Raw genomic sequence first — 26,395 nt, forward strand, 5'->3', positions numbered from 1 at the left:
TTGGACCCCTCAACTCAAGAAAATATTAAGAAACTGGAACAGGCACAAAATAGAGCAGTGAGATTCATAACAAATGAATATTCACATTTGACTAGAGTAACACCTTTAGTAAAATCACTAAATTTAGAAAGCCTTCAGGACAGAAGACTCAAAAGTAAAGTAGCAATTATACATAAAACACTGAACCATAATCTTCAAATACAAAAACAAAATTTAATAAAATACTCTGAAAGACACAAAGATAAAGGCACAATCCTCGTCCCATATGCTTGGACAAATTTGTACTAATACTCCTTCTTCCCTAGTGCTATTAGAGCATGGAATGGGTTGCCTGAGCTAGCCAGGAAAACCAGTGACTTGGCAGAATTTAAGTCATTGGTTAATATGCATGACTAAATGCATGACGCGTAGGACGTAATCATCTTCTTTTTTAAAGTAACGTCTGTATTATATAAGATTAGATAAGAAGAGTTTTATGAAATGAAAATTTGTGACTTGCAATTTTGTGTACAGCATTTATGAGCAGTATAAAAGTTAAGTATTCATATCTATTTCAGCCACACACCTATATATATTATAAGGAGGCAGTGTAGTTTTGTTTAATCTCTAAGAATGAAGATCGTGCAATTTTTTATAATTCGGAAATCCGAATACAATAGATATACATGTTTTCAAGTTACATGAGGTTACTTTCTTCGGCCAGTCTATATTTATTTATGTCTATGGTTAGATCAAGTTTTATTTCAAATTAATGTCCTAGTCTATTCGATCCCAAACACTGTAGAAGCCCAGTTTTTTGTTTATCCAGATGGCACTTAGAATGCACAGGAAATTCTTATAACGGGCTGCTCTGGTCAACACAAAACCGATGCCAACTTTTTGATCGAAGTATCCGTGTAAGCAGAGCTCATCATAAAATAAAAAAACGTTTCAACGTAACTGTTGTTTTATTTCTAGGTTAGTGACTGTGTGGTTTTATTTCTAGGTTAGTGACTATGTTGTTTCCAAAGTAACTCTGCATTTTACCCAAAGGTGGATCGTGCCTCAAAGAGAGGCAATTGAGGCAACCCCGTCTATATTTAGACTACTTTGTCGATATACTAAATGAAAATGGTGGTACTAAACAGTGGTTGCCTTGGAAACAACACAATCGCGCGTGTAAGGAAGGGGAAAAGAAGGGAGGTAAATCTGCCATAATTAAGATCCAACTATGTCTATGGTGCTAGAGAATAAATTAATGGCCAGGACAAAATACATTTAAACAAATGAAGAATTCTTGTGCACAACACAACAGTAAAGTGAATGCTGTGAGAAAGTTTGTAGTTTAAACATGCAAGACCAAAAGTCATCTGCCGAGAACAGACGTAGACGTCTAAAAGAGAATCTATATCGACCATCGGCGGACAACGGTTTTCTTTACTGGATTTGACAAAATATGTAGGTCGCAGCTGGGGCTGCATAGCCACGTGAAATACTGCACTCCTCGTTAATCTTCGTACTCGAAGACAAGCTTTAGTATTTTTTTTAAAGTACAGAAGGAATCGCCATTTAATCAACATATGAATAGAAATATAATTCAAAATGATGTAGATATTCTTCTATCAAGAAGATGTTTAAGTAGAGTCAGACTTCATAGCACCTGCATTACGACAAGGTGGGGGGGGGGGGAAGACAGAGGGCAAGATTCGAACTTGAGACGGTCATGACGACAATTAGATCCACATACCACAGCGATAGTAGAAGTAGGTCTTTAGAGATTTCTCTATTAGGATCCACATACCACAGAGATAGTAGAAGTAATCTTTAGAGATTTCTCTATTAGGATCCACATACCACAGAGATAGTAGAAGTAATCTTTAGAGATTTCTCTATTAGGATCCACATACCACAGAGATAGTAGAAGTAATCTTTAGAGATTTCTCTATTAGGATCCACATACCACAGAGATAGTAGAAGTAATCTTTAGAGATTTCTCTATTAGGATCCACATACCACAGAGATAGTAGAAGTAATCTTTAGAGATTTCTCTATTAGGATCCACATACCACAGAGATAGTAGAAGTAATCTTTAGAGATTTCTCTATTAGGATCCACATACCACAGAGATAGTAGAAGTAATCTTTAGAGATTTCTCTATTAGGATCCACATACCACAGCGATAGTAGAAGTGGTCTTTAGAGATTTCTCTATTGTTAGGATTAAGAGAACACTTGACTTATTAAATATTCGGATGCTTTACATGTTTCGGATGTTCATTCATTGTTGAAGATATCTACTTCCTAGTCCAAACCTCCCGCACGACCCCGAGGGGTGGCAGCGGGCAGGGTATGAACCCGGAACCACCGAAGAAACCGAATGACAGTCAAGCGCGCAAACCGCACGACCAGGCAGCCATTCCGTATTAGTATTAGTAGTCTAAAGAAATTCACACTTGAGCCTAAAGACAGTAGATAGATCTAGTATTAGGACTGCAAGGTTATATAGGCCTATTGAATTGTTATAGTGATAAATAACAATCATAAATTTCATTTCTAAAGCGCTGTTAACAAACAAATTGGGATAGTTGGACTCAGGCGACCTCCTTAAATCTGTAAATGAATCCTATTAGAGATTCAACAAGCTTCTTCTCGAGTATATCAACTCCTACATTATTGTACTCAGTGGCGTAGCTATAGTGGGGGGATAAGGGAGGGGGGGGAGGAAAATGTGAAAATTTCCCCTGGGCCTCCACATGTGGGGGGGGGGGGGTCCCAATTGAGTGTTCACCAATTTTTTTTTTACATTAAATATAAAATATTATTCTATTATATCATGCCATGATGTCGAATGTCAAAATGCAGGAGCCGCTAAAGAGGTCAAGCCCCCCCCCCCCGGGCACCCAAAGGATGGCAAATCCCTAGCTACGCCACTGATTGTACTCTATTATAATTGACCTTGCGAGTAATATTAAGTGCACAACTTATCAACCAACAAGTCAACATTATTAACAACGACAAATGGAACAACTGCATACAGTACAATAACAGCACGAGAAATAACTCTAAATCAATAATAGTAATGTCCTTTTGTTCCATTTTGAGTCTCGATACAAATAGATTTATTTGATTTCATTTATATTAAAAAAAAGTGTTAACTGCAGAGATAAATGCATTCATTGTGGCTATCCCATAATGCAAGACAGTAGCAAAAGTAAACTTCTCTCCCCTTCACTCGCCCCCGATGACCAGGACAGATAAGGACGACACCGTGAGTTCTGCTGGAGTGTTTTATATTTTATTATGTACAGAGATGTGTGGAGGTCCTGGCCTGATAGATAACAAAAAAAATTGCGGCGGACGAAAGGGGGGGGGGGGGTGGAGGGGGCTATCGATCCCAGAGTGTGCACATTACTCTGTGGCATGACAGTGCAGCAATGACATAAATCAAGGCTTTGAAATCATAGCCTCGCTCTGAGACGATGTGGCTACAGGAGGTTTAAATACAGCGATCGCTGAACGAACACTGTAAGTAATCAGAGAGTTTGGCGTCACCCTTAAACTCCAATAGAGCAGACAAGAACAGTGCGCAGATAATGAGTGCAGTCTAGGAGGATTCAAAATTTTGAATAGATCGATAGATAAAGATAGAGAGAGAGATACATAGACAGATACATAGATAGATATAATCTACTTGGAGAAAGCAAATACTGGAAAGGACTGTAACTCCTACGAAATACAAACACATAACTCTGAACTTAATTCCCCTGTGTATAAACTCTAACATGTAGACACATTGATATAAGGCCAACTTCAATGTAGTTGAATATCTCTCATAAAGGTTCCACAACTTGATAACACGTGATGTAACCCTACCGTAAACCTGCAAAGCTTGTTTTCAGCTGAAGAAAAGAAAAGAAATCCAAGAATATTGATAAGATTAAGTCCCTGGATTATGATCAAAGAGCCAATATTAAAGTCGCTATAGTGACAGATGTCTGCTCTGTCTGGTTTGCTTTCTGAGTCTGTCTTTCAGCAGTGGCTCATAAGAAACTTGGCGCCCGATTTTAATCAGATACGCCTACTACTTAGTACTAAGAGTAATATACTGTCTTAAATCATGGAATATAAAGAAATCACGGCAGTGGCGTCACTGGGAGGAGGGGTGACTGCCGTGCTGTCCGCACCGGGTGACACCGACTTTAGTGACGCCACTGAGTCACGGTAAAAGTGTATTAACTTTACTTTCATATGTACCTTTAGTCTGAAGACATTTCAAGCTCTAAATAAATGTAATATGCTGACCCGATCGCTCAATTCCTCTGTTTTCAAACAGTGCTTCTCAAACTGTGAGGCGCGACGTAGTCCTAACAAAAAAAAAAGGGTTGGGGGGGGGGGGGTAAAGCTTCATTTAAGAGAGACGCGATGCCGATCAATCAAGGGACAAAAATGTATTTTCATTGTAATTCTCAATTCATGTTTGAATATTGACCAAGTAAAATGATATCATTACAAATGATTCACAAATTTAAATATTTTTTAGTAAGAGACGGTTTAGTGAGGGCTGTCTGCATTAGAAACATTATATATTATTGTTTTTATGCATAAAGAATCACGCGCAGAGAGAATCAAACGCAGAGAGAAACATGAACATAATGAAACATGCATGGAGTCTTCCTAGAGACAGAAAAACACAAACACATTGAAACACATACGTAAAGAAAGGCATACGCAGAGACACTCATACACGGAGAAAGACATACACAGAGAAAGACATACGTAAAGAAAGACATACACAGAGAAACACATACACAGAGAAAGACATACACAGAGAAAGACATACACAGAGAAAGTCATACACAGAGAAAGACATACACAGAGAAAGACATACACAGAGAAAGACATACACAGAGAAAGACATACACAGAGAAAGACATACACAGAGAAAGACATACACAGAGAAAGACATACACAGAGAAACACATACGTAAAGAAAGACATACACAGAGAAAAACATACACAGAGAAACACATACGTAAAGAAAGACATACACAGAGAAAGACATACACAGAGAAAGACATACACAGAGAAAGTCATACACAGAGAAAGACATACACAGAGAAAGACATACACAGAGAAAGACATACACAGAGAAAGACATACACAAAGAAAGACATACACAGAGAAAGACATACACAGAGAAAGACATACACAGAGAAAGACATACACAGAGAAAGACATACACAGAGAAAGACATACACAGAGAAAGACATACACAGAGAAACACATACGTAAAGAAAGACATACACAGAGAAAGACATACACAGAGAAACACATACGTAAAGAAAGACATACACAGAGAAAGACATACACAGAGAAAGACATACACAGAGAAAGTCATACACAGAGAAAGACATACACAGAGAAAGTCATACACAGAGAAAGACATACACAGAGAAAGACATACACAGAGAAAGACATACAAATAGAAACACATACACAGAGAAACACATACAAAGAGAGAGACATACACAGAGAAACACATACGTAAAGAAAGACATACATACAAAAACACACGCATTGGGAAACAAATACAGGACAAAATAAATACGGCGGATGGTTCTCTACAAGGGTATATGTTGGGTTCCAATGAGATAGTTTTGTGGGGAAAGTTCTATGTAACACATTGATGAAGGAAATATTTATCAATGTATGCGAAAAGTAAACACGATGAAATAGAGCAGAGACTGTAACAACAGAGCTCTCTTCCTAGCGTGTCCTACTTGAGTGTATCAATAATTAACAATGTAATTAAGTTCAACGACGGAAAAATGTTTTCCCATTTGTACTGTAGTTTCTTTCACATTTTTAGCGGCCCCCCAAAAGGGGAAAAGACGCTATTAGTTTTGTGTGGAATGTCTGTCCGTCCGTCCGTCCGTCCCGTTTAGATCTCGTAAACTAGAAAAGATAGTGAAAATCCGACATCATAATATTTTAGTCCACTCAAATTTCGGATGCAATGGCTACTTTTTTCTTTTATATTTTTTAAATCACTTATGCAAACATTTTTTTCATAAAAATACACCACTTTTACAACTATTCACTATTAATAGTAACAAACACGGGAAGCTCTTTAGTAGGGAAGTGTATCATTTGCCATATTTTTAACACATTTATACAAATGGTTTTAGATTTTTTGTCAAAAAAATATTTTTTTTTACATTTTTATTGCTAAATTAAATAAGTTCTGTCCTCCTGACTACTACATATACACACGAAAAAATATTTACTTTTTTTTTTTAAGAGAAAAAATCTATTTAGTATGCATATAAGTTGGACATAATTTAAAACAATAACTAATAAGAAGTTTTTCATATTATCGCGTAAACTGCAGTACTGCCTCGGATCCACAGAACACCAAACTAAAGAAATTTTTTTTTTTTTAAGGAAATGTTTTTTCTTGAGAATTTGAATAAGAGATTGACCCTTTACAAAACAATTAGATCAATTAAATATTCATTCTAAGACATTAGTTAGGCCAGGTTCACATCTAACTTCACATTGACTTTCACCTATCCTTTGGTCTGCTGGACCGCTGGGGCACCACACAAGATCTGTCAACCTTCTTTCTCCGTTCTTCTATGTCATTTTTCTTTGAAGTGGACCACTTCGGGAGCCGATTTTGAGTTTGTGTTTCCACATAAACTGTCTTTGTAACCTTGTTTTGTTTCGCTTTTTGGGTAGACAGAAGATGTTCGCTTGATAGATAAAAGATGTTCAGTTTACTTGATAGACAGAAGATGTTCACTTGATACATAAAAGATGTTCAGTTTACTTGATAGACAGAAGATGTTCACTTGATACATAAAAGATGTTCAGTTTACTTGATAGACAGAAGATATTCACTTGATACATAAAAGATGTTCAGTTTACTTGAAAATAGAAGATGTTCACTTGATAGATAAAAGATGTTCAGTTTACTTGATAGATAAAAGATGTTCAGTTTACTTGATAGATAAAAGATGTTCACTTGATACATAAAAGATGTTCAGTTTACTTGATAGACAGAAGATGTTCACTTGATACATAAAAGATGTTCAGTTTACTTGATAGACAGAAGATGTTCACTTGATACATAAAAGATGTTCAGTTTACTTGATAGACAGAAGATGTTCACTTGATACATAAAAGATGTTCAGTTTACTTGAAAATAGAAGATGTTCACTTGATAGATAAAAGATGTTCAGTTTACTTGATAGATAAAAGATGATCAGTTTACTTGATAGACAGAAGATGTTCACTTGAAAGATAAAAGATGTTCAGTTTACTTGATAGACAGAAGATGTTACTTGATAGATAAAAGATGTTCAGTTTACTTGATAGACAGAAGATGTTCACTTGATAGATAAAAGATGTTCAATTTACTTGATAGACAGAAGATGTTCATTTGATAGATAAAAGATGTTCAGTTTACTTAATAGACAGAAGATGTTCACTTGATAGATAAAAGATGTTCAGTTTTACTTGATAGACAGAAGATGTTCATTTGATAGATAAAAGATGTTCAGTTTACTTGATAGACAGAAGATGTTCACTTGATAGATGAAAGATGTTCAGTTTACTTGATAGACAGAAGATATTCACTTGATAGATAAAAGATGTTCAGTTTTACTTGATAGACAGAAGATATTCACTTGATAGATAAAAGATGTTCCGTTTACTTGATAGACAGAAGATATTCACTTGATAGATAAAAGATGTTCAGTTTACTTGATAGACAGAAGATGTTCAGTTTACTGATATCTGTAATCAATGTTGAAACGTGACATGCGACTTGCCAACTTTAGACGCATAATATTTTGTTGGGCTGCAACTCACGGACATCTAATGTTTAAATCGTGACAATGCATAGTGCAGCCAAGTAAGGCGACATTCATCACTTATTTTTTTGTTTTTAAAGTTATCCATAGTTACAAAGTTATCTAACGCAGCGGTTCTCAACCTTTTATGCTGGGCGACCACTTTTTACAATCCCCCACTCTGCCGCGACCCCCCCCCCCCACACACACACACACACATACAGCGAAAGAAGAATAGACAATAACCATCCATATTTTCGATGGTCTTAGGCGACCCCTGGCAAATCGTCAATCGATCCCCAAGGGGGTCGCGACCCATAGCTTGAGAACCCCTGATCTAACGCTTAGTATCAATGAAAATAAACCAACAAGCACCTTATAAAAAAAGATTTAAAAAAAACAACAACAAAGCTTTCCTGAAGGTAACAACTCCACATTTACAGTTATATATGTCACTTTTTTTAAAAATAACAAACAAAATAGTTAATTACCAATAATTAATCTACTAATTTGTTATTTTTTAATTGACTCATGTCTTTTTTTTTTAGTTATAATAAATAATTGTTGAACGTTTCATTTTGTTTTGAGAATTATCGTGGGAGAAATAACGTGTACAATTATTTAAGGGGGAAAAACCCCCACATTTTTAGCCTTATCTGTTAATACCTTAGGATTAATTTCCATTGTTGGTATCAAACGAAGTAACCAATTACCAGTAGGCCTAATTAGTTCATTAATTGATTTTTTTTATAGATTCATGTTTTGATAGGTACAGTAAATGAGTGTGCAAAGTTTCAACTTAATCCGAGAATAGGTGCGGGATAAAAAACTTGTTTAAAATTTGCACTAGACAGACAGACAGATAAGAGTTTGTGTAAGCTTTGTAAAAAGATTAAGTCTATTATTCTTGTGGTCAGTTGACTTAAAACAAAGCCACTACTTACCTTGCAGACTTGAAATATATCGTTTGAAACGAAAAAAAAAAGTAGGTCAATTTACAGATCGTCAAATATCCAGACAATACAAGGAATTATGGGTTGAAAAAAAACTCAATAGCTGTTATGTCCCTTTCCTTTATAATTAAAACAAATCCGACAGAATTCAACCATCTAATTTATTCACAGAGTATGTCTTTGTAGGAATTATTAACACCGATAAAATATCGAAATTATAATAAGAAGAAAAAATCGAAGCTATAAAAGAAGATCAATTAATGCTAACATCAATGAATTTTTTTTTTAATATACTATTTTTAAAAGGATTCCCTTATCTTCCTAATTATCTATCACAGTCTAAACTTATATATATATATATATATATATATATATATATATATATATATATATATATATATATATATATATATATATATATAAACATGAAGTTATTCACCTTACTTTATAAATAAGGAACTCACAAAATATAGGTTAGCACTTGACTAATACTCAAGTATCAAACTGATATGCTGAATAAATCTCCACTAAACCCTACAGATATCGTATAAATCACTTTATTTTGATAAACCATAACATGACAGTGAAAGATAGATCTGGATCTAGAGTCTAGCAAACGAAAGAAGAGAGAGAGAGAGAGAGGGAGAAAGTGAGAGAGAGAAGGTGAGAGAGCTGCACGACACACGGAAAAGGAAACACTTTATGAATGTCGTCTGCTAGACACAAATTGCCGTTCCACTGCCTGGACTTAGTGTGAACAGTCTACCCACAGTCCTCGGGTGTCTAGTTCTGCTCCCGCCCCGCCACACTACCAAGGGCAGATCGACTATTTCCGTGTACCGCGTGACGCCATCAAACTGCGACACTCAACTCGCTTACCTCGACGACGCACGTTCGGCGGACACCGTGGAGTATTCCACTGAACGTGAGCACGTGACGCAGCAGTTGTGGGAGACGTAGCACTCATCTGCGCGTGCTTTGTAGTGATACAGAATGTTTTTAGTGATACAGAATGTTTTCAGTGATACAGAATGATAGAGCAACCTTTTTTAGAAACATTCATAAACGATGGCTGTCTGGTCGTGAGGTAAGCTCTCTGGATTATGGTCTCCAAGGTCCCAGGTTCAAACCCTTCCCGCCGTCGTCCTATGCCGTCTTGCGGGAGGTTTGTGCTAGGGTGTGATAATCTACACTCCTCAAGGAACATCTGAGACACATAAAACAAACAAATGACCCCCCAAAATGTTTTTAAAAATCTCCTGATAAAATGTTATGATTTTGTTTGGAATAATCGTGAGGATCCCTGACTGGTAGGGCAAAATAAGGAGCAGACGATAACTTATTCCAGATTTCCTGGACGTGAGACTAGATGAGAATCGTCCATTAAGATTTTAGAAGCAGTAAAGGAAAGAACTTGAAAACGGTTCTGTCTTTATTACGTTTTCTAACATTTCTAAAGTACAAAGTAGAGTTCCCCTTTCAGACCTTGTGGTTTATAGGGTCATCTGTTTCCTACGGTCAACAAGTGTGTCATGTGGCCAGCACAACGAGCAACCTCAATTACGTTTCCGCAACTAATGTCAGGTACCCATTAGAGCTGGGTGGACTCAGAGGCGCCCATTAGAGCTGGGTGGACTCAGAGGCGCCCATTAGAGCTGGGTGGACTCAGAGGCGCCCATTAGAGCTGGGTGGACTCAGAGGCGCCCATTAGAGCTGGGTGGACTCAGAGGCGACCATTAGAGTTGGGTGGACTCAGAGGCGCCCATTAGAGCTGGGTGGACTCAGAGGCGCCCATTAGAGTTGGGTGGACTCAGAGGCGCCCATTAGAGCTGGGTGGACTCAGAGGCGCCCATTAGAGCTGGTTGGACTCAGAGGCGCTCATTAGAGCTGGGAGAGCTCAGAGGCGCACAAAGATCACGAAATTTAAAAAAACCAGTCTACACCAGGATTCGAACTAGGGACCTTCGGTTCGGAAGTCAACCGCTTTACCGCTCAGCCACCTCACCTAACGTACATAGGTATTCCTTGTGTATACATTATCAGTTATCCAACTACGGCAGATCGTCAATAAAAAGTTACGCTCAAAATAAAATTAAAAAGTGGTTTACGTAACATTAGAAGTTATTGATTGTATTTGATCTACCTACCCCCCCCCTCTTGTCTTTGATAAGGTTACAAATATCTCCGTCGTCTGAGCATATCATATTGTAGATCTATACCGCTCTCTAGAGTGTATTTCTTGTTTTAGCTTGATTCACCGTTGAATTGTTTTGAGTAACTTAGCCTGTGGCTTTGAAATCATAAAATGTAGTAAAATTTGTTGAGAAATGAATGGAAAAAAACAAAAAAACTCTAGAGCCGTGTCTGGAGAGCTCTGTACAGTCCGCTTATCACAAATACAAGAACATTTTCAGTATTTCTTTATAAGCAGTAACAGTACTTCTTCAGTACTTCTTTGTGACTCATAAGCAGTAATAGTACATCTTCAGTACTTCTTTGTGACTCATAAGCAGTAATTGTACATCTTCAGTACTTCTTTGAGACTCATAAGCAGTAACAGTACTTCTTCAGTACTTCTTTGTGACTCATAAGCAGTAATTGTACATCTTCAGTACTTCTTTGAGACTCATAAGCAGTAATTGTACATCTTCAGTACTTCTTTGAGACTCATAAGCAGTAATAGTACATCTTCAGTACTTCTTTGTGACTCATAAGCAGTAATTGTACATCTTCAGTACTTCTTTGAGACTCATAAGCAGTAATTGTACATCTTCAGTACTTCTTTGAGACTCATAAGCAGTAATTGTACATCTTCAGTACTTCTTTGAGACTCATAAGCAGTAATTGTACATCTTCAGTACTTCTTTGAGACTCATAAGCAGTAATTGTACATCTTCAGTACTTCTTTGAGACTCATAAGCAGTAATAGTACATCTTCAGTACTTCTTTGAGACTCATAAGCAGTAATAGTACATCTTCAGTACTTCTTTGTGACTCATAAGCAGTAATAGTACATCTTCAGTACTTTTTTGTCACTCATAAGCAGTAATAGTACATCTTCAGTACTTTTTGGTGACTCATAAGCAGTAATAGTAGGCCTACATCTTCAGTACTTCTTTGTGACTCATAAGCAGTAATAGTACATCTTCAGTACTTCTTTGTGACTCATAAGCAGTAATAGTACATCTTCAGTACTTCTTTGAGACTCATAAGCAGTAATAGTACATCTTCAGTACTTCTTTGTGACTCATAAGCAGTAATAGTACATCTTCAGTACTTCTTTGAGACTCATAAGCAGTAATAGTACATCTTCAGTACTTCTTTGAGACTCATAAGTAGTAAAATAGTATTAAATTCCTCCCCCGCAAAGAACAATCTACAAGTTTCCAACTAAGAACAGGACACACACCACTATTAAATTACCACCTGAACAAAATAAACTCCACACAACTCCCCCTTTGCAGACACTGCGCCCACCCCTTTGAAACCGTAAACCATATCCTCTTTGAATGCCCCTCCCTAGTCCACCTTAGGCAGACCCTACTTCCACTACAGCCCAACATAACCAACACCCTGTACGGCAGTGCTGAACAACTGAAGAAAACAGCACACTATTTTTTCCTTGGCACAGTCTGCAAAAGAGCTCACAGCTCAGCAGCAATAAAGCTGGCTAGAAGAAGAAGAAGAAGCAGTAATAGTATATCTTCGGTACTTCTTTAACATTGGTTAGTGTTGCATAAAAATAGTGATTGCTACTAAAGAGCACCCTATTCTAAATAACAAAATTTGGATCTATGAATATTACCTATTAGGACAGGGGTTCTCAACCTGAGGGTCGCGACCCCCTTTAGGGTCGATTGACAATTTGCCAGGGGTCGCCTAAGACCATCGAAAATATGGATTGTTTTTGTCTATTCTTCTTTTGCTGTATGTGTGTGTCGGGGGGGGGGGGTCGCGGCAGAGTGGGGGATTGTAAAAAGGGGTCGCGGAGCATTAAAGGTTAAGAACCGCTGTATTAGGGGGTATAGCTAAACAGATTCATTCACTCTTATAGCTAGATATAGGTATTTAAGATCAACAGATCAGTGTTTGAGGTGTGCTGGCCCCTTCGTCCAGAGGAACATTGGTCCCTACTTATTTTTCATAGGGTATTAAGTATAACCTCTTGGTAAATGATTGCTCTAATGTAGGCAAAATAAGACGTAAGTCTCAAGTAAACATATATACAAATGTGTTTATTTACACACACAAAAAGTCAAATAAATGTGCACATTAAACTGGCCGTCAACTCACAGGCCTTCTCAACACAAAATAAAAAAAAAATTAGGCTACACATTCAAAAAGAGTATGGCACACCGCCCTTGTCATATAATGTAATATCTACACTATCGTGACATTCCGGAGATCACATATTAGTGTAGACAAAAATACGAACTTTTTTATAAGCAGTAATAGTACATCTTCAGTACTTTTTTGTGACTCATAAGTAGTAATAGTACATCTTCAGTACTTCTTTGTGACTCATAAGCAGTAATAGTACATCTTCAGTACTTCTTTGAGACTCATAAGTAGTAATAGTACATCTTCAGTACTTCTTTGTGACTCATAAGTAGAAATAGTACATCTTCAGTACTTCTTTGTGACTCATAAGCAGTAATAGTATATCTTCAGTACTTCTTTGTGACTCATAAGCAGTAATAGTATATCTTCAGTACTTTTTTGTGACATATAAGCAGTAATAGTATATCTTCAGTACTTTTTTGTGACATATAAGCAGTAATAGTATATCTTCAGTACTTTTTTTGTGACATATGAGCAGTAATAGTACATCTTCAGTACTTTTTTGTGACATATGAGCAGTAATAGTACATCTTCAGTACTTCTTTAACATTGGTTAGAGTTGTCTGAGAAATGTTTACAACTCATTTCACTAGATATCTCATGGATGTTAATTCTACAGAACGTGGCAGGTTGTTACACACAACAGTTTGTTTCTTCGTTCTGTGTATTATTTACGAGGTGTTCAATGAGATTGAGGTTAATTTTAGAAGCGTGTATAACAGAAAGAAAATTACAAAGAGAGATTGTGTCTTAACCACTCACGTAAACTGGTTTCGATATATGTAGCATTGTGTATGGGTGGTAGATGGTGGTGGTTTGTAGTGTTCTGTAGTTTATGATAGTCTTCTTGGATTGCTTACAAAAAAAAGTGGACTTACTTGCTGTCCTTTGAGAAGTGGCGACATTGAGTTTGTGTGAAAACACAAACTCTATTTGTGATCTTTTTTTTTTATATAGAATAAATAAAGTTTAATGAATGTGTCAGCTAAGTCTCCAATTTTGACAATGCTTCTATCAACTCACTTTTGTCTAGTAAAAAGTTTGGACGCTTTATTTCTACCACACCCAATCTCGGATCAAGCTAAAATTTTATACAATTATTTCTTTTACCTGACAACACAAGAATCAATTTAAAAAAAACAATTAGCTAATTAACTATTGGTAATTAGTTATTTTGTTTGGTATCAAACAAGGGAAAGAAATTGTAATTGACATATGTGGTGGTAAAAATTGAATGTGCCCTTTATACTTCGTGTAGAGAAGTGGGTAGTCGCTTAAAAGTAACAATAGATAGCTATGATACTTGTTATTTTCAAAAAAAACTTTCCTGGCACAGTGGTTAGTGTGTTGGCTTGAGGAGGTTGGAGCCCTCGAGTTCATCTATTTCTTTTCAAGAAAATGCATTTTAAAAAGCGATCACAGTAACATTCACACAGATACCCCCTCCCCTCCACCCGTTATATTTGTTAGTTTAGATCTAAATTTAGATACAAATTTAATCACATGACTCATCCAAATACAATTAAGACTAAGACTAAGACTGCTTTATTGATCCTTACGGAAATTTGTTGTGATTACAAGGAATCTTTTCTCATATAAAGACAACACAACAGAAAAATACACATAAATACAACAGACAACATAAAGAGTTCATTCAGCGACTACACACAGGTATCTTGGTGCATTTCATGTTCCCTGATCAATGAGTGGCGGTGATAGAGTCTGACCGAGTGAGGTACGAACGAGTTTTTGTACCGCTCCGTTCTTGTTTTGATTGACAGCAGTCGCTCACTTCGCGACGATTTTTTAAAACATATTTTTTTTATTTTGTTGTCAAGTACTACTGTTTTGTCTTTCTTGCATCTTAACAACTGGAGACAACTGCAACTGGTTCGGGGTGCAATGGATGACCAGTGTGCTCTAAATGTCCCACAGTGCTCCAAAACGTTCCACGGCGTTTGCTAGGTGGCGCCTGATGGCCCTGGTAGTCCAATTCGGTGAGTTGAGCGCCATGCAGCCGCAACTAGACTTCACATGCTGGTGGTGAACAGAGACCTCTGGCTAACTCTGTTAACAGTCTAAGCCAGCGGTTCTCAACCTTTTTAGCTCAGCGACCCCCTAATACGATTCCCCACTAGGCGGCGACCCCCAACCGTAAAATTTATTTTTTTCGTTCATAGGCCTAGGTAGACCTTAAATGTGATTTTGCTAATGTTATAAAGTCATAAACAAATTTTAAATGTATATATGTGACATCCATGATGCATTTACATAGCAAAAGCTTTATGTAATTTTATTTGTTGCAAAATAAATTTGTGCTTAAGAATTTAAAAAAAAAAAAAAAAGTATCTTTAATTTATACCATCTATGGTACAAATGTGCTTAAATACAACACTTAAGAAATCGTGCGACAAAAAAAAAAAAACTTCCAATGAAAAATAGACGAAAAACCGAAATTTCCGATGGTCTTAGGCGACCCCTTGCAAATGGTGATTCGACCCCCAAAGGGGTCGCGATCCACAGGTTGAGAACCCCTGGTCTAAGTCTAAGCCCTTGTGACATATGATAGAAAGCCAATGTACAATATGAACAGTTTAAGCTCCAAATGAATCAACAACAGAAAAAAAGTATTTTACTCGTTATGGTTTCTTTGTTGTGTTCGTGTTTCTTTTTAACTTTTTGCTATTTGAATACTTAAGCTTTGCGTTAGTTTATTACTTTCACTTCACGCCGTCATAAACAGGAAGTAAACAAAACTAGAATTGCTAAGAACAATGTCAGGATTCGTTGTCTATGTCAGGGGTCGGCAACCTTTTGAGTCTGAAGAGCCAAAAATTAAAATTTACAAATTTTCAAAGCTTTTAAAGAGCCGCACATTTTTTTTTCTTGCCATCTATAAATGGTACTCGCATAAATTTGTTTAAAATAAAAAAAAAAACAAATATATTTTTTCATTCATAAGAAAAGTAGTTATTTATTCACATAAAAATTGTGTTTGTCACATTATATATATATATGTATATTGCTTTATCGGGTAATAACTTACTATTTAAATATAAAATTAACAATCAAACATTTACTCACAACACCAACATGTACATCAATAACAAACAATTTAGCGAACGAAATAAATCAACGGGTGCGATGTCTTTGCATGGTTATTCAAATAGAAAACTTAAACTTTACTAAACAATGTAACTTGTACTTCAAATACAATATTAAAAAAAACACAATTACATACATTTGAAAGAACAAATTCAACGGGTGCGATGGCTTTGCATGGTTATTCAAATAGAAAACTTAAACTTTACTAAACAATGTAACTTGTACTTCAAATACAATATTAAAAAAAACACAATTACATACATTTGAAAGAACAAATTCAACGGGTGCGATGGCTTTGCATGGTTATTCAAATAGAAAACTTAAACTTTACTAAACAATGTAACTTGTACTTCAAATACAATATTAAAAAAAACACAATTACATACATTTGAAAGAACAAATTCAACGGGTGCGATGGCTTTGCATGGTTATTCAAATAGAAAACTTAAACTTTACTAAACAATGTAACTTGTACTTCAAATACAATATTAAAAAAAAACACAATTACATACATTTGAAAGAACAAATTCAACGGGTGCGATGGCTTTGCATGGTTATTCAAATAGAAAACTTAAACTTTACTAAACAATGTAACTTGTACTTCAAATACAATATTAAAAAAAACACAATTACATACATTTGAAAGAACAAATTCAATGGGTGCGATGGCTTTGCATGGTTATTCAAATAGAAAACTTAAACTTTACTAAACAATGTAACTTGTACTTCAAATACAATATTAAAAAAAAACACAATTACATACATTTGAAAGAACAAATTCAATGGGTGCGATGGCTTTGCATGGTTATTCAAATAGAAAACTTAAACTTTACTAAACAATGTAACTTGTACTTCAAATACAATATTAAAAAAAACACAATTACATACATTTGAAAGAACAAATTCAATGGGTGCGATGGCTTTGCATGGTTATTCAAATAGAAAACTTAAACTTTACTAAACAATGTAACTTTTATTTAAAATAGGAAAGCAATTACATACATTTGAGCGAACAAATTCAATGGGAAAATTGGCTTTGCATGGTTCTAGAGAGTTTGGATAAATTTGGCTCATAACTTGTTGTTTTTAGTTTCAAACAAGACTCTAAATTTTCATTTGTTAGTTGGCTTCTTACTTTGCTTTTAATTATATTCATGCAAGAGAACGCTTGCTCGCACGAATATGTAGATCCAAAGATAGTCAGCACTCCAAATGCCAGCTTCTTCACTTCACTGTAGCAATCTGGAAGACTATTCCATGTGTCGAATATAAGTGACTCAACTTTCGGCATTTCTTTTAAAGCTGTCCACTTTTTTTGTGCTACATACATGCATTTCTGGACCTCCAACTCTTCCAACTTGCTTTTCATTTCTGTAAATTTTCCACTCCACAAAGCTTTACCTTTCAAATCAATCAACTGCATTTCTAGAGATCCAGCATCAATTTCAAATGGCTCAATGTGGATCTCGTTACAATTTGTGTTGAGAGGATTAACTATGAATGCTAGAGTGGTTTTGTTTGTTTTGAATTGTTGAAATCTGTCAGCAAATTCATCTTTAATTTTTTTAATAACTGTGCTGAAATAATTTGTGTCAACAGTTGCATTGGTTTTATCGCGATATTGCTTTAGAAATGGAAAATGAAGTAATTTACTACTCTGAATGTCTTCTACAAAAACAGTCAATTTTCCTTCAAAACAAACTAATTCTTCCACCAAAACATAGGCTGGGTTTCCCTTTCCTTGCAGTTTTAGATTCAGCTCATTTAATTTCTCTGTAATATCAACCATAAAGTAAAATGTTTGCAACCATTTGTCGTTCTCTAATTCAGGGTGATTAATGCCTTTATCATTTAGGAAAGTATTTATTTCATTCAAGCACACAGCAAAACGTTTCAACACTTTACCTTTGGAAAGCCATCGCACTTTATTGTGAAGAAGAAGGTCGGAATACTGAGTCTCCATTTCGTTTAAGAATTCTTTAAACTGACGATGATAGAGTGCTTTTGACAAGATGCTGTTAACAATCTTGATTACCAAATTCATGACCTCAACAACTTCGGCTGGAAATGTTTGGGCACAAAGCGCTTCTTGGTGTATAATGCAGTGAAACGTAAGAATTTCATGGTTTATTTTGCTCCGAAGAATCGTAGTAGCTCCTTTATTTTTTCCTGTCATACTGCTGGCTCCATCAGTTGCAATTGAAACAATTTTATTTAAATCAATCTTATTGTCTTTAAGGCATGTTTGCACGGCATTTGCTATATCTTCCCCTCTAGTTTGTCCCGAGAGCGGTAATAATCCTAGAAGTTCTTCTTTTGGACCTTGGGAAGACATATACCTAACAAAAAGGGCAACTTGTGCGGTGTCTTTTATGTCGCAAGACTCATCTATGGCAAGTGATAAGGCAGAAGAAAGTTGAATATCTTCCACCTGCATATGTGTTACATTTGAAGACATTTTAGCTATTCTATCTTGTACTGTTTTAGCGGATAGTGGCAAATCTTTGATTCTTTTCAATATTTCTGGTTTGTTTTTGAAATCACGAAACAGTTCTTCAGATGCTTGTATGAAGCAATCTTTGACATACTCACCATCTGTGAATGGTTTGCCTTTTTTTGCAATTTCAAGTGATACCGCAAAGCTTGCCAGATTAACATTACTTGTAGATTGAGTCCAGTTACTTAACATGAAACTTGATTGCTGTCTATGTTTTTGGAGCTCGTCAACAGCTTTTTTTCGTTCTTCGCCTGCTGGATATTTACTAGCAAACTGAGTATGTTTTTTAGTGAAGTGTCTCTCTAAATTTGATTTCTTATTGTGTGCGAGTTTTTCATGGCAAATGAGGCAAATCGGAAGGCCATCTGAGTTGCAGATGAAAGCGAAAGACTCTGTCCAATCCAGATTAAATTCTCGATTCTCTTCTTCAGTAGTTCTTCTCTTTCTTTTTGTAGATGCCATGATTGCGGTAAATGAACAAAACAATTTTAATATCAATATATTTACCAAAGTCTCTTCTCTCCTTAAAACAGTTAATACTCTACAATCTTCCCCTTTTCTTCTTTATCGAACTATCTAATTCTAAGCTATTGTTGAAGCGTATGGAAATTCCACAACCTTGTCCTAATTTTAAACTAACTTGTAATAAATTTAATCTACGACCTTGCTACCAGTTATTGTTCTAAAAATAAACCAGACAAAATTGTTTTCAAATATATGACCTTGAAGATAACTCAGTTCTAACTCTTTTACTTGAAACAACAAACTCCACTTCACAGCCAAAGCACGTGGAGTAGACGCCAAATAGTCTTGTGTCGAAAGCCAAGTAAAACGTAATATAGAGAGCTTCCAACGGAAGGACGACAGTGACGACGCGTGTCACGGGGGAGGGGAGGGGTGGAAAGCGAGTACAAGTGGCTGAGAAATGTAATCGGTGCCAATTCATTGTTGATAGATAAAGAACGATTTTTTTTTCGATAAAAATAAAATTTGCGTAAGGAACTAAAGAGCCGCAGCTTCCAGTCTAAAGAGCCGCATGTGGCTCGCGAGCCGCAGGTTGCCGACCCCGGGTCTATGTCAAACTCAGTGCTTAACATTGACAGCGCATCTTCAACTTCTGTGTGGTCTATGTACAGTCCATGGGGTCCAAATGTAGAGCGAAATTACCTGCTCGTAAAGAATTCAGAATAAGGGCATGTCCAATTAAATAGAGAATGTTTGAATTAATATATTTTTTTACGAACGTGTCTACTGAAAGAAAATAAGATGATTAAAAAGATTAATAAGATTAGACCTTCTTGCTTATTTTCTTACGTCATTGATGACAAATTAAAAAGGTTTGTGTGTCTATTTTTTAAATAAACTCATAGGAGGCGCGGAGGCTGAGCGGTAAAGCGCTTGGTGGGATCACCTGTTTCTTTGGCCTACGGTTAGCAAGGGTGTCATGTGGCCAGCACAACGACCAACCGCTTTTACTTTTCCCCAACTATTGTCAGGTTCCCATAAGAGCTGGGTGGACTCAGAGGCGCCTAAGGATCCCGAAATAAAAATAAAGAAATAAAGCAATATTGAGATAAGTAGTAATGTGATGATAGTTATACAATGTAAAGCAATATTGAGATAAGTAGTAATGTGATGATAGTTATACAATGTAAAGCAATATTGAGATAAGTAGTAACGTGATGATAGTTATACAATGTAAAGCAATATTGAGATAAGTAGTAACGTGATGATAGTTATACAATGTAAAGCAATATTGAGATAAGTAGTAACATGATGATAGTTATACAATGTAAAGCAATATTGAGATAAGTAGTAATATGATGATAGTTATACAATGTAAAGCAATATTGAGATAAGTAGTAACGAACGCTGGGGAAATTAGGACGCTAACAAAAATATACTTACAACCAGTCCTCAATACTGGCCGCCAACAATAGAGCTTCATAGTCCTCTTTCCTAGGCGGGAATTCCCGCATTCAACTCCAATGTTTCTTAGTATTCAGTTCAGTGTCGAATAAATAAACAGGCGTGTTTGAACAGTTGGCTCACCGCCGTATGTAAAAATCATGAGCTGGAGCTAATAGAATAGAAGAGAATAGAAGAGAATAGAAGAGAAGAGAAGAGCTTCATTGTGCAGAGTTCACTGGAAAGACTCCATGTAATGAAGTATTACAAGAAATACATTTCGTATAAAGTTAGACCACCATTGACTCATATACACATATACTCATGGATGTTGGTCATAAAATAGGTCCCCTTTTAAACCTTGCGATTTATAGGGCAGATGATGTCAAGGATCATCTGTTTCTGTGGCCCGCGTTTAACTATAATACCATGTGGCCAGCATAACGACCAACCGCCTTTACTTTTCCCCAACTAATGCAGTAATTATACATAAAACACTGAACCATAATCTTTAAATACAAAAACAAAACCTAATAAAAAATACTCAGAAAGACACAAAGATAAAGGCATATTCCTCGTTCCATATGCTAGGACAAATTTGTACATATGCTCTTTCTTTCCTAGTGCTATTACAGCATGGAATGGGTGCCTGAGCTAGCCAGGAAAACCCGTGACTTGGCAGAATTTAAGTCATTTGCTAACATGCATGACTAGATGCACGACGCGTAGAACGTAATCATCTTCTTTTTGAAGTAACGCCTGTATTATATAAGATAATGTCAGGTACCCATTAGAGCTGGGTGGACTCAGAGGATCCCTAAAGATCCCGATATTAAAAATCCCAGTCTTCACCAAGAAGCGATCCCAGGACCCTCTCTTTTCGGAAGCCAAGCGCTTCTGTAACCTAAAAAAACAAAGAGAATTGAATAGATTCCGAAACGTCTAGAAACTGCTACCTCAATAGCCTGAGGCTATCTATTGGTGAGTTAGCGAATACTGTTTAGCAATAAGACAAAACAATCTTACCATCGTGTTTAATGCGTTCAGACTTAAGACTTGGTTTCTTGTATTATTCTATCGACACCAGTTCAATCAATTCTCTGTCCCGCTCTCCAGCGTTGGAGGCAGGGGGGGGGGGTGAAAGGGTGGAAGTGGCACAAGAATGGTGGCCTGGTCGTGACACTCCAGTACAATAGCAAACGATGTTTAGTTTTTCCCCCACAACTTTCTCCTGCAAGACGTGACCTACTGGTGGTTTATCTAGGTCCTTGACCCCCTCCTGCCCCAAGGCGACATGTAGCAGGTCTTCTCAGTTCGTCGTATCGTGAACCATTTCATAAAAAATTTTGTTTTTTTAGTTTCCTAGTACAAGAACAGCAATTAACAAATTATATCCAGGTCAGATTGTAACGTGGAACGAATATCGCCCATCCCCCATCTCCCATCATAAACTTGTGAGCGTGTTATTTACTCTTAGGATTTTTCTTTTCTAATCTTTTTTTTTCCCGCCAAGTCCAACAATTTTCCTTTTAGTATATCTAGAGTACAGGAAATTTTACACCAGAGCTTCTGGCGAGGCAGACAAGTTAAAATCTCAGACTGGTACACTTTGCAATGTCATGGAACAAAAAGCGAGAAGTTAAAAACTTTAATAAGAAAATATCATGGAACAAAAAGCAAGATATGAAAATCTCTAATAAGAAAATATCGTGGAACAAAAAGATTTTAAAAAGGTTTAAAAAATCAGACTTAAAAAAAAATGGAATAAAAAGCAAGAAGTTAAAAACTCAAACTAAAAGAAAATATCATGAAACAAAAAGCAAGAAATGAAAAAAGAGACTGAAAGGAAATGTCGTGAAACAATTGACAAGGTTCATATCAAAGGTTAGTCGCAGTCACCTTCACTTCATGTACACATTTTATGTTCAAATTTGATTCTACAGTAGGCCTACTCAATAAGAAGCTCAATAAGAAGCTCCTTCTTCCCTAGTGCTATAAGAGCATGTAATGGGTTGCCTGAGCCAGACGGAAAAACCAATGACTTGGCAGAATTTAGGTCCTTGGTTAACACGCATGACTAGATGCATGACGCGTAGAACGTAAACATTTTCTTTTTTTGAAGTAACGTCCGTATTTTATAAGATAAGATAATGACAGGTACCCATTAGAGCTGGGTGGACTCAGAGGAGCCCTAAAGATCCCGATTTTAAAAATCCCAGTCTTCACCAAGAAGCGATCCCAGGACCCCTCTTTTCGGAAGCCAAGCGCAAGGCTTGGCAGAATTTAAGTCACTGGTTAACATGCATGACTAAATGCATGACACGTAGGACGTAATCACCTTCTCTTTTGAAGTAACGACTGTATTTTTTATAAAATAAGATAAGAGCAGGGTAAGAGAAAGGCCGGAAGACCAAAAGCTATCATGCAGAAAATCGGTTGACCGAAAAGCACAGATGGACCCAGCAGAAGGGAATGGACCTCATTCACCAATCGTAAACAAACAACATTTAGTCACTTGATAATATTGATAAAACAACGGGGGGGGGGTGGAAGTCACGTGATAGCCATTTAGTATTAAAAATTAGATCCTAATTTGTATAGAAGAGATAGAGAATCACGTGGCTAAATGTTGTTTGTTTACGATTTGTGAATGAGTTCCATTGCCCAGAGTCCTATGGCGAAGTGCTGTTACGGCCCTATACTTCACCGGGAGTAAATAGGCCTACCTCAAGTAAGTCAAGTCAAATAAGAGCAAAAAAAAAAAAAGCATACTCTAAATGATTTTAAAAAATCTAAAATTTATAAACTTTACACCGGATACACCGAAAAATTTGCTTTATGGATTTTCCTTCATTTATAAAAAAAAATCTTCAACTAAAAAAAATTAAAATTAAACTTAAGACTAAATCACATTGACCATAAAAGAATGTTAGAATTGCAAAGTCTTTATTCAAATATCATTAAAAAATGTGTTTGTATTTTTTTCATATAGATCTGCTAAATTTCAAACAAGTTAAAAGAGTATAACTTGAGAACCGCTGCTATTGAGTGACATTTTTTTTTTTTTTGTTTCCAGATCGAGAGAATCGAACACGACCTTCGACGTAACGTTTAAAAACATCAACTCTAAAATTGACGGATCAATACTTCTAATCGGATCAAGCTTGCACTTACAAAAAAAAAAAAAAAAAAAAAAACGTTCAATTGTTTGTTCCTATTCTTTTACCTGTGAATATTTTTGTTTGTTTTTCCTTTGTTTTTGTTTTGTTTTTATCATTATCATTTATTTATTTAAAAAAAAAAAAAAGGTTTGCATCTTTCATTCTCCATGTTTCTGAGAGCAGTATTGTTTTGTATTGTTGTCCTCTCTAAAACGTATATTTTTTTTAAATAGTACTAAGGCTTGTCTTCAAGTCCAAAGATTAAAGAGGAATGCAGTATTTCCCGTAGATACGCAGCCCCAGCTGTGACCTACATATTTTGCCACATCTAGGGCAAACATGCTGGTGAAGACTGAGATTTTTAATTTCGGGATCTTCGGGCGCCTCCGAGTCCACTAAGCTCAAATGGGTACCTGACATTAGTTGGGGAAAAGTAAAGGCGGTTGGTCGTTGTGCTGGCCACATGACACCCTCGTTAACCGTAGGCCACAGAATCAGATGAACTTTACATCATCTGCCATATAGACCACAAGGTCTGAAAGGGGAACTTTTTTTTTTAGGGAAAACATAATCATTGTCCGTCGGTGGTCGGTTAAGATCTTCTTTTCGTCTTAGCTGACATAGAAGAGAGCACCTGTGGCTTCAGACACAAACACAACCGTGGGTTTCACATTTGAGACCAAAAGAAGATTTTTGTTTACAACGCTTATAAGAACTCACTTTTTCTGTTTGTCTGTCTGGATGGAATCTTTTACACGTCATTTCTTCTACTTCAGACCACCTTGTGAGCGCTTCTCTTATTTTATCTTTTACAATACAGACGTTACTTCAAAAAAGATGATAACGTCCTACGCGTCATGCAGCTAGTCATGCATGTTGACCAATGACTTAAATTCTGCCAAGTCACTGGTTTTCCTGGCTAGCTCAGGCAACCCATTCCATGCTCTAATAGCACTAGGAAGGAAGAAGCATTTTTACAAATTTGTCATAACATATAGAACGAGAAATGTGCCTTTATCTTGTTGTCTCTCTTTTCTTTAATTGACCATTAAAGAACTTGTTTAGGGATGCCATTATACAGATGTGGCCTGCTGAGACTGAATTAGTATCGTATGCATGCCTTGCAGGCGCGCTCTTCGAAGGACTTCAGTATCAGGTATTCATTTCTTGCCATTTAACTTTCAGTCTTTTTCTGAAATCGATCATGTGGAAGTGGCTCAATATTTTACATGATTTCTGTATACTGTCCACACAACTCCCCCTTTGCAGACACTGCGCCCACATTTATGAAACCGTAAACCATATCCTCTTTGAATGCCCCTTCCTAATCCATCTTAGGCAGACCCTACTTCCACTACAGCCCAACATAACCAACACCCTGTACGGCAGTGCTGAACTACTGAAGAAAACTGCACACTTTTTTTCCTTGGCACAGTCTGCAAAAGAGCTCACAGCTCAGCAGCAATCAAGCTGGCTAGAAGAAGTATACTATCCACGTTTCTGAGACATCAAGCAATGTAGGGAGTATGACAGTTCCATAGACCCCCTAGCTTTGTTTTTGTGGTGATACCGCTTCTATTCCAAACATTTTTAGACAGTCTATCTGTGACGAGATGTTAATTAGTTAATATTTGGCGCGTTTATTTGAGTCTAGGGGAAATTTTATTAATTTTATCCCGCTCACATATAAGATTTTGTACAGGCACACCGCAACTAACAGTAAGAACAGACCAATATTATAAGTTCATAAATAAAAATAATTTAATGAATGAAAGTTTACAAAGGAAAGTGATCAAATAAAATTATAATTAAGAAATGAAATGAAGGTGCTAATATCTAAAATAACTGCTCATCATGGATTGCTAATTATTGAGTGATTGGAGGAGAAGAATGTTCCTATGTCTGCTACTTATTTTCTTATCTGCTAGCCCGTGGGTCGTCTTCTGGCGGTCGTAGGACTGGCACTCAGAAGGATGAGTCATCCGGCTCTGTCTTAGGACGTCGGCTCGAGATGTTCTCTTTGCTTTAGGCAAACTGGCTCTAGGGTGAGGCCGCTGCCTGTTTAGCAATAGAGAGGGTTGGTACTGCAGACTAAGTTGTAGTGGGATGATCTCTCAGCTGTGATCTCTAGCTCGTAGAGAGCCGTGCTAACTCAACACCAGTTTATCTTCTGCTGCGAAGGTTGCTCTAATCTGTCGGCATTAGGCAATAGCTATTGGGCAGTGGACAGTTTGGGCCGGGTACTGGGCAGATGATACTGGGCGGTATGAGGCACTGTGGACACTGGGCAATATGTTAAGGCCAAGGACAGTAGGCAATGCCTTCCTGCTAACAGGTATGTAAGGGGGGGGGAGGTATCTGGTGTGGTCTGCTCCGGTTACAGCCTTGGGTGGAGATCTGGTGGTTATAGCAGTTGGGTGTAGCAATCGTGTGTAGCAATCGGGGGGTAGCAATCGGGGGTAGCAACCAGGCTGGGGATAAGACAGACAATTAGGAACCTCCTAAAGGCATTGAGCAGGGATTCCCATATGCCTTGCAATCAATCAGATGTAGGCATTGGTATCAATCCCAATAAGGCATTTAAGACAATTAGTTA

General features: G+C 36.7%; 1 protein-coding gene across 16 annotated transcripts in view; it reads right to left on the reverse strand.

Moving 5' to 3' along the window:
* The window catches only part of LOC106077909 (neprilysin-1-like), a 109,211-nt gene extending 87,526 nt beyond the window's left edge, over window positions 1–21,685 (reverse strand). Inside the window, exons 1-3 of one of the 16 annotated variants that reach the window (XM_056007940.1) lie at window positions 9,487–9,566; window positions 9,232–9,321; window positions 8,779–8,965 (exon numbers count right to left, since the gene is read on the reverse strand). The gene's annotated coding sequence lies outside the window, so the exon portion shown is untranslated. Of the gene's footprint in view, window positions 1–8,778; window positions 9,028–9,226; window positions 9,567–21,664 lie in introns of those variants that run through there. The other 15 variants (XM_056007934.1, XM_056007939.1, XM_056007936.1 and 12 more) reach the window with 15 other exon arrangements.
* Window positions 21,686–26,395: the final 4,710 nt, after the last annotated feature.

This window comes from Biomphalaria glabrata, chromosome 13 (genome assembly GCF_947242115.1).
Source record: "Biomphalaria glabrata chromosome 13, xgBioGlab47.1, whole genome shotgun sequence".
Classification (NCBI taxonomy): Eukaryota; Metazoa; Mollusca; class Gastropoda; family Planorbidae; genus Biomphalaria; species Biomphalaria glabrata.